The following is a 16029-nucleotide window of genomic DNA, read 5'->3' as shown; positions in this document are numbered from 1 at the left end:
AAAGCCCATATCGACGATGTTTCGTTGAGTGGTTCGCACGCTGACACTTGTTGATGGTCAAGCATTGAAATCTGCAGCAATTTGCAGAAGGATTGCACTTCTGTCACGTTGAACGATCTCTTCAGTCGTCGTTGGCCGCGTTCTTGCAGAATCTTTTTCTGGTCTCAGCGATGTCGGAGATCTGATGTTTTACCGGCTTCCTGATATTCAAGGTACACTCGTGAAATGGTCGTATGGGAATATCCCCACTTCATCACTACCTCGGAGATGATGTGTCCAATCGGTCGTGCACCGACCATAACACCACGTTAAATCTTAACGATCTGTCATTGTAGCAGCAGTAACCGATCTAACAACTGCGCCAGACACTTGCTGTCTTTTATAGGCGTTGCCGACTCCAGCGCCGTCTTCCGCCTGTTTACATATCTCTGTATTTGAAAACGCATGCCTAAACCAGTTACTCTGGCGCTTCAGTGTAGATTGGTTTACATTAGATAAGCAAAAATTTTGAAGGCTGTCAATTAATCCTTGCGACTGGGACACCAGACTCACAAATACAAGAACATTTAGCGTATCACAGTGGTTAGAATATAAACCTGTGGTGCACAAGGTCGTAGGTTTAGACCTTGTCAAATGCAGCGAAACGTTTTATTTTTGTGAATCTAACCAAAAGTATTTGATTATCATTTTTATTAAATTAATTATTTTAAATGTATTTTTCTTATTTCTAATACTTTGCTGCGTTATTTTCGTCATCATATTAACTTTCTTATTTCGTCTTATTTTTCTTCCTATCAGACACTTTTCTTTTCGAATTTCTTTGTGTCACCTATAATGTGCAACCATGACTGCTCATCGGCTGGTAACGCGGCATTCCATGTAGCCTGTGTGAGGACAGTTTCAAGTAACCAATGACAGCGAGAAATTTCAGCATGCTTTTACTACTAAGACTGAAATTTTGGTGCAGAAGATGACTGTGCAAGTAAACATACTACGAAATTTTTGTGTCTTGAGTTTGCTCATAGAGGTTAGCCTTAAGTGCTGTGAACAAAGCAGTCGTGATGTTAATTTTGTCGCAGATTTTTGATCGCCGTTTTTTCGGATACATTGCTCATTATGATGTTGTGATTAGGTTAGGACATGAGTTTTAGTTCATACCTAAAAATGCGTCATCTGTCGCAGTTCAGTCACTGGTCTTAAATCAGCTGTCAACAAAGCATCTCCCATATCCGTCATACTTCGAGGCGGCCACTTCCAACATTCCTCCGCATTAAACATTAAGAGCATTTGCGAAGTAATCTGCCGTGTTGGTGTGTTGCCTACAACCGAGCTGCAGCTGGCAGTGGATGTGGCAACACTGTACCGAAAAGTAACAGATATTAACCATAAAGTAATTTTAATTGGACTATAGTCTGTCCCACCTACAAGCTAATAGTCGTAATGAAGATGTTAAGTCACATTTAGACTGGAATACCTTTTAGGCTATGTGGTGAGTGCATACTTCTCAAAAATCTACACAGGGATAGGACTTTCACTGTATGATGACGTGTATAGGCGACAAATATAGTCACCTTTTGATTTAGTACAGCAAAGAGAGGAAGTCAAGGTGAACATGTGATGCAATTCGTGAAAACATTAAAAGAATTTTGGCAACAGGTGAAATGAGCAAATACAAAGACACTGGCACGCCAAGAGTGAATGGGGAAGGGAACGAGTAAATTACCCCAGTAAAGAATAGGACAACGGCTCTACTAGCAAATCCATGTAACTCAAAGGGTAAAACCAATAAATTCTTGACGAAGTTTCAAGGACTGTAACAGATGACTTCACTGCTCAATTACCGACTAAAACATCGGTTTTACCTATTAGTCCAATTAAATATTTTAAGGGTACATTACTGCAAATATCTGCATGGTTACCACAGAAAAAGAAATTACCACGTGGATCGAGAGTAACACAGAACTTAGATCTAGGAATAAGTGATTAAATAAAAGTGTATTGTGTTTAATTTGTGTTGGGTCACCTAGATTAATATTTTTTTGTTTTACTATAGGATTTTTCTGTCATACAAGCTTCATTCCTGAGGAGGGAGGGGATTCATGTAATACCTTTCTTCTAGATAGTGTCGAAGATAACGTGGAAATATATTATTATGGGTATGTTTTTTTTCATATACCTGAAGCAGGAGCATGGAAGTATTAGGCAAGGCAGGCGTCACCCCACTCTGCATGTTGCCAAATGTATTCAAGTTGGCGGATCCAAGTTGGTGGCGATAGATATGGCAATGTCACAATGACATCATTGCAGCAAGTTCAAATTTTGCCTGGAAAATAGGTCAATTGGGCTACCTCCACTAACCTAACCCCCTCTCCTCCCCTCCCCCCTCCCCAAGAAAATGGCGGGAAGTTTAAATTTTGGTGGAAAAAGATCACTTGGGCTACCTCCACTAACCTAAGAAAATGGCGGAAAAATAGGTCCTTGGGTTGCCTCCACTAACCTAAGTCATCCAACTGCCACCTCTTCCTTGGAATTGGCAGGAAAAGGACAGCCTGTGCTGAGCTGCTGGATAGGATGGATGTAGGTCTTTATTTTGCAGGCAGTCATTATTTAAGCAATTTGAGGCAGAAGCTCTATCTATTGTGTTCACCATGAGGTCCACAGTCCAACTGACCTAGTACACAGTACTGCCACCAAAGGCCAATCTGGGGAAAAATGGCGGGAAAAGAACTCAGCCTGGGCTGGGCTGCTGGAGAGAGGAAGGAGTGTATTTATTTTGGAAAAACTTAATTAGGGACGGATTTGACATGGTATATTTAGTACACTGGTACAAAACAGTCGCCCTGGTGTGCTTGGAGTCACAGTAAACAGTCTACAGGCCAGAAAACTACTCATAAATCACCGAAATAATGCAATACACTGATGTACTCATAAATTGTCAAAATAACGCATTTATAATGCTCTGGCGTGCTTGGAGTCACAGTAAACAGTCTACAGGCCAGCAAACTACTCATAAATCACCGAAATAATGCAATACACTGATGTACTCATAACTTGTCAAAATAACGCATTTATAATGCTCTGCAAACACGCTCATTAATTCTAAAGTGTCGAAATAATACATACACATTATTAAGGGACGGATTACACATAGCCTTTCTATTACACTGATACAAAACACTCACCCTGGCGTGCTTGGGGTCACAGTAAATAATCTACAGACCTGCAAACCACTCGTAAATCACAGAAATAATGCAGTACACTGATGTGCAGAGACACAACCAACTCGGAAATTGTCAAAATAATGCATGTCAAAGGCTTTGCAAACACGCTTGCTAATCGTCAACTGTCGAAATTATTCATTGCACAGCCTGCACACCAGTTCACAAAAACAACTCATAAATTGTCAAAAGATAATGCGTTTGTAACGCTATGCAAACCCACTCACAGTGCTTAAACAGCCGAAAATAATGGAGTGCACAAACACTCACTGCACATAAAAAGCACTTTCGAACTGTTGTCATCTGCAACATATCAGCGAAGTCTTCCCTACAAAGGTCTCAAGGCACGCATGCTGGGTAGTGCCCTCACGCCAGTCCCATATGCGAGACGCCTCTGGGCCATGCACACGTGTTTATCGTTGCTGGCGCTATGCCTCTCAACCTGCGTTCCAGCGAAGACCTAATTGCCAAGCGACGTACCATCGCAGGTGCAGATAAAGGGATGTCAGTGTTATACTGACGTCACAGGTCTATGTATTTAACGGCCAAGTCTCTCTCTCTCTCTCTCAGAACGCGCTATAGAAATCTATTACAATGATTCCCAGAATATCACAGGGTGCGTCGTTCCCAGCGATCCAAGACAGGACGAGTGAGATGCGTCTAGCTGTGCACGTGTTTACTGGCCCAGTGTAGCTGCCATAGTGCCGCGAAAAGTTCGCATAGCGACTCACCATCACAGGAGCAGCTAAAAGTTTCTCAATGTTATATTGACATCACATGGATATGTAAAGAAGACCCAAGTTTGCCTCTCGTAAATCGTAAAGTGCCATAGAAATAGTTAACAGTCGCTTTTATGGGAGCTTTCATGATGTCTCAGCTTGTCTGTAAGGAAATTCTTGTCCTATCATCAGCTGTTCACGGAAATAACCCAGAATAATGCCGAATGCATTCTTCCTGATGGTCCTAATATGACACCCCTCCATCATGTGCTACTCTTCCTGGAAATCATTAAGTCCTGCCTTCAAAAAACATCTCCAAAACTGCAAAAGTTCTCGCTGCTATGTAGAGGCTCCTACGTCCCAGCACAAAGGATGTTGTAAGAGGTCCGAGCTGATGTAATTTCGATGTATTGCTGATGCGCTGCCTGCGATATCCAAGGTCTCTGACCAGAGAGCAGTGTTGACTGCAGCAGTAACGGCTGTAATCTGTTCACTAAGTTATTTGTTCTGTTCGTTAAGGTTGTCGTGTTTTTCATTCTACAGTTTGAAACTTTCATTAAGTTGTTTGCACGATTCAGTAAGTTGTTTGAAATGGTTGTCGAAATTTTCATTAAGTTGTTTGAAATGGTTGTCTAGTTTTTCATTAAACTTAATGAGATTTTCGTTATTTTCATTAATTTGTAGCAATAATGCCATAACTTGATCCCAGCCAAAATTAGCGGCTCCACTCTCTGTACTGTGTGATGGTGCATCTGCATGTGTCACGCCTTGTGCAACCATTTGGTCATTGTCAGACTCGCGAAAAGGCTTGCCAATTGGATGTGCACTGTTGGTCACTACACCGGAATCAAACAAATCCGACATATTTCGAGTACACCGTTCACTTCCATTAGAAACAATTATCCGTTCGCTACGTAAATTTTGCAAATCGGGTGTGTCAAACTGGGCAGCGTTCATTGTATCGGAAGGTGCCGCGTCATCAATTGTTACATTTACTGTGGACGTAATTGAATTTGTTTGTTCATCATTAGGATCAAAATCATTACTAGTGATCGGTAGGCACTGATTATCTGTAATTAGACGATTATCACTATTACACTGTGTGTTGCAATTATTATCGGTCAAATTATTCGAGTCGGCTATTTCACTCATTGCACATCGCGATGTACTGTTAACAGTTTTTCGCGGCATTTTTCACAAATCAAAATTAAGCGCAAAATGAAACACAGACAAAGCGAAATGGAACAAACACAATTACAACAAAGAGCAATAAATTGCCGATGATCTGTGAAAGAAAAAGTGACAAATTAGTAAATGCGTTGCGCCAGATGCAAACTGCATTTCAGTAAATAAGAGCAGATATTTGACTACTTCTCAGAGATTCACAAAGAAATACGATCCTGGCCGGTTGTCGCCAAGTGTAACCTCCTCACAAAAAATAAATAAATATTATGGATAATGATTCTGATTTTAGTGTAACCTCAAAACAAAATTCTTTCACCGTGTAACCTCCCCACAAAATTCATTTACATTTAATCTAAGCTCAAAATTCATTCACATTTAGCGTAACCTCACAACAGAAAAATTCCTAAACCTCTCAACAGTAAAAATTATGATTATGTCGTTCACATTCATTCACATTCAATGTAACGTCCCAATAAAAATAAATTCAGTAACCTGGTAATAAAACAATGTAACTAACCTCTCAATTAAATTGTCACTCACTTATGACTTTTCAATAATTCACTGTGAATTTAACCTGGTAAATTTTGGACGACAGCAGTGCTGCGTCATGGCCCTGAAAGATCATTCTGGATAAAAAAAGGAAAAATTCTTACCTCAATGAAGTCGCCGGATATATCTGCTCTTACAATAAATTTTTCCGGCACAGCTCTGTGCAATGCTGCCCGACCTATCTGTCATTTATGAAAGGGAGCAACTGATTTTTCTATTGCAATAATCGGGATGATCATGGATGGGAGAAATTAGTAAATTCTTTAAACTGAAATGAATGGTTGTTAAAAGTTACTTTTTATGAGGAAGATTATTATTACGAGAGTTTTAAAACATTTACATGCAACTTGAGATAACATTACTACATATGCACGAGGCTGCTTTTTCTCTTATACAATAATACTCAGGCTCCGACATCGCTGCACCGCGACCCGGCCAGCCAACACGAAACACCATACCAGACCAGAGCAGACTCCAGACTAGCCACAACTTACTGCTACAGCTACACAGTTCCTACTGCAGTCAACACTGCTCTCTGGTCAGAGACCTTGCATATCGCAGGCAGTGCATGAGCAATACATCGAAATTACATCTACTCGGACCTCTTACAATGTCTTGTGAATGAATGGAGCATACTGACTGGCTCTTACTGAATTTTCTAGCCAAACTGCTGATGCTGCCAGTGTGAGAGCACTGTCACCCATTTTTTTCTGGAGGTGGGACTTTCAGCGACAAAACTGTTTTGTACAGATATCCATATTGCAATGACAGTTAAACCCTGCAAAAGTAGCACACAGATCGTCAAATACAGAAAGACTCTTGCTCAATTACACTGCTCTGCCACTGAGGATGGAAGCTTGAATATTACAGCATGAAACCGATCTCCAACCAGGAACTATATCACCACGTACTGTGTTGCTGTAGTAAACATACAATTTGCATCCTGCACCATACAAAAATCACCCCTTTTGCATCATTCAAATAGCTATCGACCGCCAGACACTCGTACATATACCGGAAAGACAGATACCCAAGCATATGCACCATATATACTCCGTGCAGCACTAGATATTTCCTGCAAGGTTCGGGGGTCATCCACTACATCCGACAGTCACAAGTCATCCGCTCCTGATGCGTGACCTCAGTGTCCTCAGTGGACCAAAGTTACTCTCGGAACTGTTGTCAAAGTCGGTGTTGGTTCCCCTCAGCACAAAGGCGTTAATGTTTCCGGTCGTGACCTGCTTACTTGATTGCTTTCTACACCCATCTCCTGACTCTGCGATTACAAGAACATATATAATTTCACATGGTTTGCCAAAATATCATACCATTTTCATGACACTTCTCGATTTCAAGCACGTAGCAATATTGCATGCTTAGTAGTATCACTTGAGTAGTAGAATTTCGGAGATATAGACTGGAAATTATTTCTCTAGAAACTCGAAACTTTTGCGAGGTGGGACATGCTGTAAACCACTGAGTAACTAGAAACTGATCTCGTCTGCGAAGACCTTTACAGGAAGTATCGAAATATAGGGGAAACTTATATTTCCACTAGCGAATACCAATGTTGGTGATGTAACAAATTCCAAATCATCCTTATAATTTAAAAATTCATCTAAGGTGTTTCTTGAAAGACTTCAAGTTTACGCCAGTAACCTTAAACTTTTTATTTCCACTATTGCAATTTCGGCCTTAGGCCATTATCAAGTGCAGATGTTTTGGCTTTAAGCCATATCAGCTTTATACACGCTGACAGATGTCGTTGTCATTTGCTGTTATATATACACTCCTGGAAATGGAAAAAAGAACACATTGACACCGGTGTGTCAGACCCACCATACTTGCTCCGGACACTGCGAGAGGGCTGTACAAGCAATGATCACACGCACGGCACAGCGGACACACCAGGAACCGCGGTGTTGGCCGTCGAATGGCGCTAGCTGCGCTGCATTTGTGCACCGCCGCCGTCAGTGTCAGCCAGTTTGCCGTGGCATACGGAGCTCCATCGCAGTCTTTAACACTGGTAGCATGCCGCGACAGCGTGGACGTGAACCGTATGTGCAGTTGACGGACTTTGAGCGAGGGCGTATAGTGGGCATGCGGGAGGCCGGGTGGACGTACCGCCGAATTGCTCAACACGTGGGGCGTGAGGTCTCCACAGTACATCGATGTTGTCGCCAGTGGTCGGCGGAAGGTGCACGTGCCCGTCGACCTGGGACCGGACCGCAGCGACGCACGGATGCACGCCAAGACCGTAGGATCCTACGCAGTGCCGTAGGGGACCGCACCGCCACTTCCCAGCAAATTAGGGACACTGTTGCTCCTGGGGTATCGGCGAGGACCATTCGCAACCGTCTCCATGAAGCTGGGCTACGGTCCCGCACACCGTTAGGCCGTCTTCCGCTCACGGCCCAACATCGTGCAGCCCGCCTCCAGTGGTGTCGCGACAGGCGTGAATGGAGGGACGAATGGAGACGTGTCGTCTTCAGCGATGAGAGTCGCTTCTGCCTTGGTGCCAATGATGGTCGTATGCGTGTTTGGCGCCGTGCAGGTGAGCGCCACAATCAGGACTGCATACGACCGAGGCACACAGGGCCAACACCCGGCATCATGGTGTGGGGAGCGATCTCCTACACTGGCCGTACACCACTGGTGATCGTCGAGGGGACACTGAATAGTGCACGGTACATCCAAACCGTCATCGAACCCATCGTTCTACCATTCCTAGACCGGCAAGGGAACTTGCTGTTCCAACAGGACAATGCACGTCCGCATGTATCCTGTGCCACCCAACGTGCTCTAGAAGGTGTAAGTCAACTAGCCTGGCCGGCAAGATCTCCGGATCTGTCCCCCATTGAGCATGTTTGGGACTGGATGAAGCGTCGTCTCACGCGGTCTGCACGTCCAGCACGAACGCTGGTCCAACTGAGGCGCCAGGTGGAAATGGCATGGCAAGCCGTTCCACAGGACTACATCCAGCATCTCTACGATCGTCTCCATGGGAGAATAGCAGCCTGCATTGCTGCGAAAGGTGGATATACACTGTACTAGTGCCGGCATTGTGCATGCTCTGTTGCCTGTGTCTATGTGCCTGTGGTTCTGTCAGTGTGATCATGTGATGTATCTGACCCCAGGAATGTGTCAATAAAGTTTCCCCTTCCTGGGACAATGAATTCACGGTGTTCTTATTTCAATTTCCAGGAGTGTATTTGTAACACATGTCCATGTATCGTAAAACAGCACAGTCTGTAGATATACATGTTTGTTCCACCATCACTAGTAACTTTTGCACTAAACCATAGCAGTGAACGAATGTTTACAGCTGTAACTCGCTTTGCCTACTACAGTGACAAGATCAGATGAGATCATAACACCCCGATGATTGTTGCAAGGTGTTTCCTTTCAGACACTTCATGCCACGTACCTGATGACCACCTGTTCAGTGGAGCATAAAACATGAGTCATCTGGAAAGGCTATCTGTCGCCGCTCAGTTGTGGTAGTGGCGTGTAAATTCCGGCCTTTGTCGCCAATGAGGAGCAGTGAGCATGGATGAAAGAACCAGGCACCTACTGCGGAGACTCATGTGCAGCAACATTCGCTGAATGGTTATAATCCCTTACTTTATCTGGGTGATCAGCCACTCAACAGTTGCACGTCTATTCGTCCATACACATCTGATCAACGTATCCGGGCGCCTATTAACTGACATTAATATGGAGTGGGTCCACCCTCCACCTTAACTTGAAATATGATAGGGTTACTTTTAATGAGGTGTCTGAATGTCTGCCCCTGTCATCTGTGGCCCGTGAAACTTCTTTATTTAAATCAGTGTGGCTGTACTTATATTACTGAATGACTGAGACCACAATATCCTGGTACAATCTAATCTGACTGCTCACAAAAAAAAGATAACTGACTTCAAATAATTAATTCAGAAGAATGGCCCTAACTAAAAACAAATCCTAACAGTAACCTACACGTTTCATTAAGCACTTACCTCACAATAAACCTGCATCAAGCGAACTACTGCAATACATCGAGCGTCAATACTGCCATCTAAATAAAAGATTCTAACTGCTAATAGGCATGTAGTTAGCAAAGGAAAGATTTTGTTGCAAACCAAATAATGTATTTTTTTTATCTTAATAATGTGACATCCAGTTCAGACACGAATATAAATCGTCATTGACATCTAGTACAAAGGTATATAATCATGAATAATATTCAATGTCCAAGTCGAACATGTACAGATCGTTAGCCTACACTAACACTTCAGACCTCTAACCTCCATAAATGCTAACTTCTCACATCTAACATCCATCACTGTTGGCTGCTCACCTCCAACTGCCCACCAGTACTTTTATCACTGCTCACGACTAACTTCCAACTGACCAACAGTACTGGTGAGTCCAACCAGCCACAGAGTCTCTTACAAAGAAAGCACAGAGTGCAAAACACTGCACAGCGCTGCCAACACAGAAGCAGCACATTTACATTAGCCCTCCCTGTTCCCCACAAAAAAAAAATTACTAGCTATTTTGGGTAGTGGCCAGGACCAATGTCTTAAAATTTTTTTATTAACAATATCAAGTAGATCAGAGGCACACAATTATTAATGCACTGTTGGTCAAAAGCAAAAATATTGTCCTCACAGTCAGTAAAGACAGTCCTAATCATATATCAGAGTAGTAGTCTATGACAGTTTTATGCCAAAGTCTGAGCAGTAAAAGCAAATGCACGCGCGAGTAATGGATCTACATGCAGTCTTGAAGAAGTGTTGTCCTCCCAATGGAAACACAGTGCTGACTCTTTACATGATTATTGGTAATGGGCCACAACAGAGCAAACACACAGCAGAGTTAGTCGGAGTCTTGAAGAATATTGGTAGAATTAGTAGGTCACCACAGAGCAGACCCATAGTATTTCTTGTAGAGATTATGGTAGTAGTGGGCCACCAAGGGTGCAGACCCACTGAAGTCCTTGTAGAGATTATGGTAGTGGTGAGCCACCAAGGGTGCAGACCCACTGTAGTCCTTGTAGGGATGGCCAGCAGCCATCCATTGCGACTGTGTGGGTGCACAATCACAACTGAAGAGTTTTATGTATGATAAAGCAAGTTCATATACCACCACTTGTGCACTCACTAATTTTTTTTGCAGTGTCCTTAGAACCAGCAATGCTGTTACCCAGTCCCTTGCTGAATTATATACACACATCCAAACACTAACACAGTCATTTAGCCACTGAGATTTTCACATACAGTATGACCAACATAAATGTGTGCAGTAAAATGAATCCCTACTATTTACTTAATTTGAAGAACTGGTTTCTATACAATTTACAATTTTACAGCATATGAATACAATTACAAAAGTACAGAAAATATCATTAAAGAACATGATAATACAGATAACATTTACGTAATACAGGCTTTACAAAGGGGTAGAAATAAGTATATACATGAGTATTCCAGGAACTGTGACATAAGTAAATAAATGAAAAATGAGAGTATTCATTGAAATATTAACTTGACACATGAGCATTAAAAGAAAACAGAATAAATAATGTCTAAACATCTTTCCAAAGTAAAGAATATTTTTTGAGGATAACAGTATTCCTCATCATAGTAAATGCAGCTCAGTACTAGCAGAAAAAAATTCAATTAATCTTGTCAGGTAAATACGCAGAGACAGGAAGAACACACACAAGGGTACACATAAACACATGGCGGAATAACACAAAAGGGTTTGTTTTCAGTGTAACTTTTGGTACTACTGTACTTGTGATACTTCATTTGCAATCAAAAATTCGTTTTCCTAGAGATCTTTTCTTCTTACTTCATCATTTGTTCCCACAAAGAATTTCTTACCTCATAATTTATTTTCCATTATCTTATCTCATCATTTGTTTCCAAGAAATTCCTAACTAAACCTGTTGTCCCTAAACACTACATATCATTTCATTTCCTCTTTTTAAAAATAACTATTCCTCAATATACAATACTCTTTGGCCAAACTTTTGTTATAGCTTCTCAATACATTTCTTCCTAATTCATCACAACTCATTCTCTTATATAGCCTACCCCATCCTAAACTAACTTAAATCTAGTGAGCTAGGATACGTAAACTAAAGAACAAGGCAATGCAGCTGCAAAAAACAGTTAACACAAACAGCAGTGACAAAAAAAATGCAGACTGGCAAGGCAAGCAGCAGTACATCTAAATTAGCAAAGAAAATGCAACATTACAACTAATATAAGGCAATATGCAGCAAACAAGGAAAATAAAGCAGTGGTAAAACTGGCTTATAAGAGTAGTACAAAGTAAACTTCAGTAGGACAATGTCTGGCAAATAGCAGCAGGAAATGCAATAATTTATGCCTAAACATGACAAAGCACAAGTAGAAAAAAATTTTACAGTACAGATAGCAATGCAGATAAGGGAATGTCTATCTACATCTTAATGCCTATGTCACATCTTAACACCAAAGTGATGCACCCCAACAACCTATTATTCCAAAAAATTACCAAGTCCTTGAAAAGGAAATTGTGTATGCAGTTCCTGTTATCAATCACTTCTCCTTCTTACGCTTCTTTCCTTTACTAGTGCTCCTTTCTTTTTAAGAATGTAGATCATTAAATTATTATTTAATAGATCTGTAGACAGAAAGTGTTTACATTAGTATATGTATTAAATTTTATTTTGTAAGACCAATGCTACAGCACAGCTAGAAACTAGATATCAAATAAAATAAACAAATATGTACAAGGCAAAGCAAAAAAGAAAAAAAAATTATCCACTAGCCATATAGCGTTTCATAAGTCAGTAATAATTCTCTCAACTCTCGTAATAAGATGCGTATCATCATCAGGTGCGTCGACGTAAAAATATTTCTCATCACTTCATAAAAATTTCTGTGAGTAGCAGAAAGTACGAACTCTACAGTGTAATCATATGTTTCCAATTAATATCGTGTCGTGTTTGTGATTGCCTTCTGCAAAGAAATGTCAATGACGATGTCAACAGCCTCTCTTTTCTACAGTTGTGCGAGCGCTTACGAAAGTGTGGGTAGCTTCAAAGCAGCTTAAGCAGCACGAGGAAAGTTAAAAGTCCACACAACAATAAGTATATTTCAAAGCAAGTAGCACGCAGCCCAGTGCAGCGTTGCGTCAAGGTTACAAACACACTTTACCGAAATATTTACGAACGCAGTTTGAGCCACAATGACAGTTTGACGCAAATAAAAAGTTTCACAGGTTCATAATTTACGGTGGAAGTGTATAGAAACGAAATCTCAACGTACTTCAAAAAATCACGATCCCATAAAAGACACATCACTCAAAATTCTCGTATTATCACAGTGGTTCTAAAGTTAACAGTTCCTAAAGTGAACAGTTTCAAAACGCGGACAAAGTACAATTTTATAAGTGTGAAGTAATCTAACTGTGTAATTACGTAAATATTTGTCACTGACGTAGTAAAAAAATGTTTGTCTCTCTCAGTTAAATGATCAGATAGCTGTGTAATTCTGTGTTATAGAAATATGGTACCGATGTGTAAAGTTGTATAAGCAGATACCATTTTAGCTAGGGCTCCTTGCGCTTACCACACGCATGCTACACAAAGTAAGCGTGTACCCCCCTGTGGGTTGATACCGATGTGTAAAGTTGTATAAGCAGATACCATTTTAGCTAGGGCTCCTTGCGCTTACCACACGCATGCTACACAAAGTAAGCGTGTACCCCCCTGTGGGTTGATGTAATTATACCCTCAGATGTTACAGATAACAACAACGGAACGAAATGTATTGCCAAAAACATTCTCCGTATCATAGTAGTTCTAAAATATTTCTAAATATATTCCAAGTACGAAAAATAATCACTCAAACGCGTGTCATGTAGAGATAAACTGTGTGTCTTGCTGTAACATAATTTCTGTCATTGGCTAACGGTAAAAATGTGCCAAGTGTCTTAGTTATCGACGATCATAAGCAAAGTTCTCCAGAAGTCAATGTACTTACCTTGTCATATACAAAAGTAAAAATGCTATGCGTACAGATGTCGTAGTTATTACGTACATCACCATGATCAAGAAAGCACTGTACTATAACATATTGTTGTGTTACGAAAAATACCTAACTCATTGTAGCTATGTCACAAGAGTCAGTACCAAAATTGTTTTACTTTTCAGAAGAACGCAGAAAACTGTGCAGACATGAAACAAATGCAGCGCAAAAACAATAATGAAAACTGTGTCACTCAAACTGTGTCACTCATTAGTAGTATCGTAGTATAATTTTGTAGCCTCAGACAAACGAAATACTGTGTCAATTGTAACCTCTTTGAAAGTACTTTAAATATAAAATGTCTTTTCAAGTAAGCCAAAATGTTGCAGTAAAACCTCATTATCAGTGTATGTTCCAAGAATGTGAACTTTATAGTCGTGACATAATCGTACAACGAACAAGCAAAATGTACACACACTGAGACTGTGTCGTCTGTTCCCTATAAGAATGGACTCGTAGAGTTACTGTCTTAATAAGTTCCATAGGTTCTTGACTGGATAGTTGACTTCAAAACATCGTTGCATGTTAACAGTTTCTAAGTGTGACAAAGTATAGTAGTAACGTTAAGTAAAAAATTTTATAGCAAAGACTAAGTTAGAAAGCAAATTATCTCTCAATAAACGGTTTTACATGGGAAATGTGGTGTAGTCCTTTACTTTTCATAGTACACAGAGTTTCAACTTCAAAGCAATTATCATGCGGTATACGTCGGTAAAGAATACTGAAATTTTTCTCAAGGTTAGCTTCTATGTTATTTTTGTCAGGGCTAGCCGGTGCAGGTGACAGTGCGTCCGCAACCATGTTTTCCTTGCCAGGAATGTAGACTATCGTGAAGTGGAATTCTTGCCGAAACAACGTTTTAACCTCTCATGATTTTATTTTGATGGCATAAGAAATTGTAATGCACAATGATCACTATAAACTTTTAGATGTTTCCCAGAAAGAAAGAAACGAAATTTGTGAAATGCCCAAACGATAGCTAAAGTTTCTAATTCAGTGACGGAATAATTTTTTTTCAGGTTTTGTTAGCATGCGGCTAGCAAAAGCGATGGTTTTCTGAACAATAGTTTCATTTTCTATGGCTTCTTGAATTAATGAGGGCACCAACACCAACATTAGAGGAATCCATGAAATGAAATGATCGTATGGCATTGTTGGCCAGGAGGCTCCATTCGGGGAAGTTCGGCCGCCGTATTGCAAGTCCCTTTCAGGTGACGCCACGTCGGCGACTTGCGAGTCAATGATGATGGACACACAACACCCAGTCCCCTGCCGGGAATCGAACCCAGGCCCCCTGCATGGTAGGCAGTAACGCTACCGCTACGCTACGGAGGCGGACAGAGGAATCCATGCTAAGGCAGAAATCTTGTGACAGATCTGGGTGAGCTAAGATTGGTGCGTTAAGTAGAGCTTCTTTCAAAGAATCCCAACTGTGCCTGTTCATCCCAGTTCCAAATAGTATTTTTCCCAGTGAGAGAACAAGGTTTTGGTGTTACTAAAATTTGCATATTCAGAAAACGACGGTAAAAATTCACAAGACATAGAAAACTGCAGATTTTTTTTTTTTTTTTTTTTTTTTTTTTTTTTTTTTTTTTTTTTTTGTAGAAGATCAATAGAAGTCAACACTTTTAAACCATTGAAATTTTAAAGAAGTTCTTCCAACGTTTGCGGCCTGTCTATTTCAGAAATGATGATGGTATTTATTTGTCTCGATTCTAAGACAAGCCTGATCGATCCGTTTTTCTTCTCAACAACATTTAAAGGATTGTTGTATGAGCTTGCCTCTGGTTCAATAATGCCCTCGTCAAGCATAGATTGTATTTCCGTTCTAACACGGTCCCTATAATGTGCCAGAATTACATGTGGTCTGTCGCAAAATTTAGTGTGCTCAAAATCAGGAAATTGGTATTGAAAACCATTAATTGTTCCTGTTTTGTGAGTAAAAATTGTGGAATGGGCTTGCAAAATCAAAATGTCAAAAAGGTCCTGTCTATCAGTGTCATTACAGTTCTCAAATGTTTGAATTTTATTCTGAATTAAATCGTTAGTATCTAATATGTCATCAATATCATCCCTGACAATACTTACAAAATAATTATTAGTGTCAAGTTCCGTCGAAAGTTCCAAACTATGGTCCAACAAGAGGTAATGCCGATTAAATTCCTCGTCATGGTTTGAAAGCCAATCTTCAAATTTGAAAGCTATTGACTTACCTTCTTTCTCTAAACTTATTTTAGTGTCATGAAAATTTAAAATTGCTTTATATTCATTCAAAAAGTCTACACCCAA

General features: G+C 40.6%; 1 non-coding gene across 1 annotated transcript; it reads right to left on the bottom strand.

Moving 5' to 3' along the window:
* Window positions 1-15003: 15003 nt before the first annotated feature.
* On the bottom strand, window positions 15004-15075 carry Trnag-acc. The gene has a single exon. It is a non-coding gene; the product is annotated as a tRNA-Gly (tRNA).
* Between the last annotated feature and the right edge of the window lie 954 nt (window positions 15076-16029).

This window comes from Schistocerca piceifrons, chromosome 1, assembly GCF_021461385.2.
Source record: "Schistocerca piceifrons isolate TAMUIC-IGC-003096 chromosome 1, iqSchPice1.1, whole genome shotgun sequence".
In the NCBI taxonomy this organism is placed as follows: Eukaryota; Metazoa; Arthropoda; class Insecta; order Orthoptera; family Acrididae; genus Schistocerca; species Schistocerca piceifrons.
This window is presented reverse-complemented; position numbering and strand designations above follow the sequence as displayed.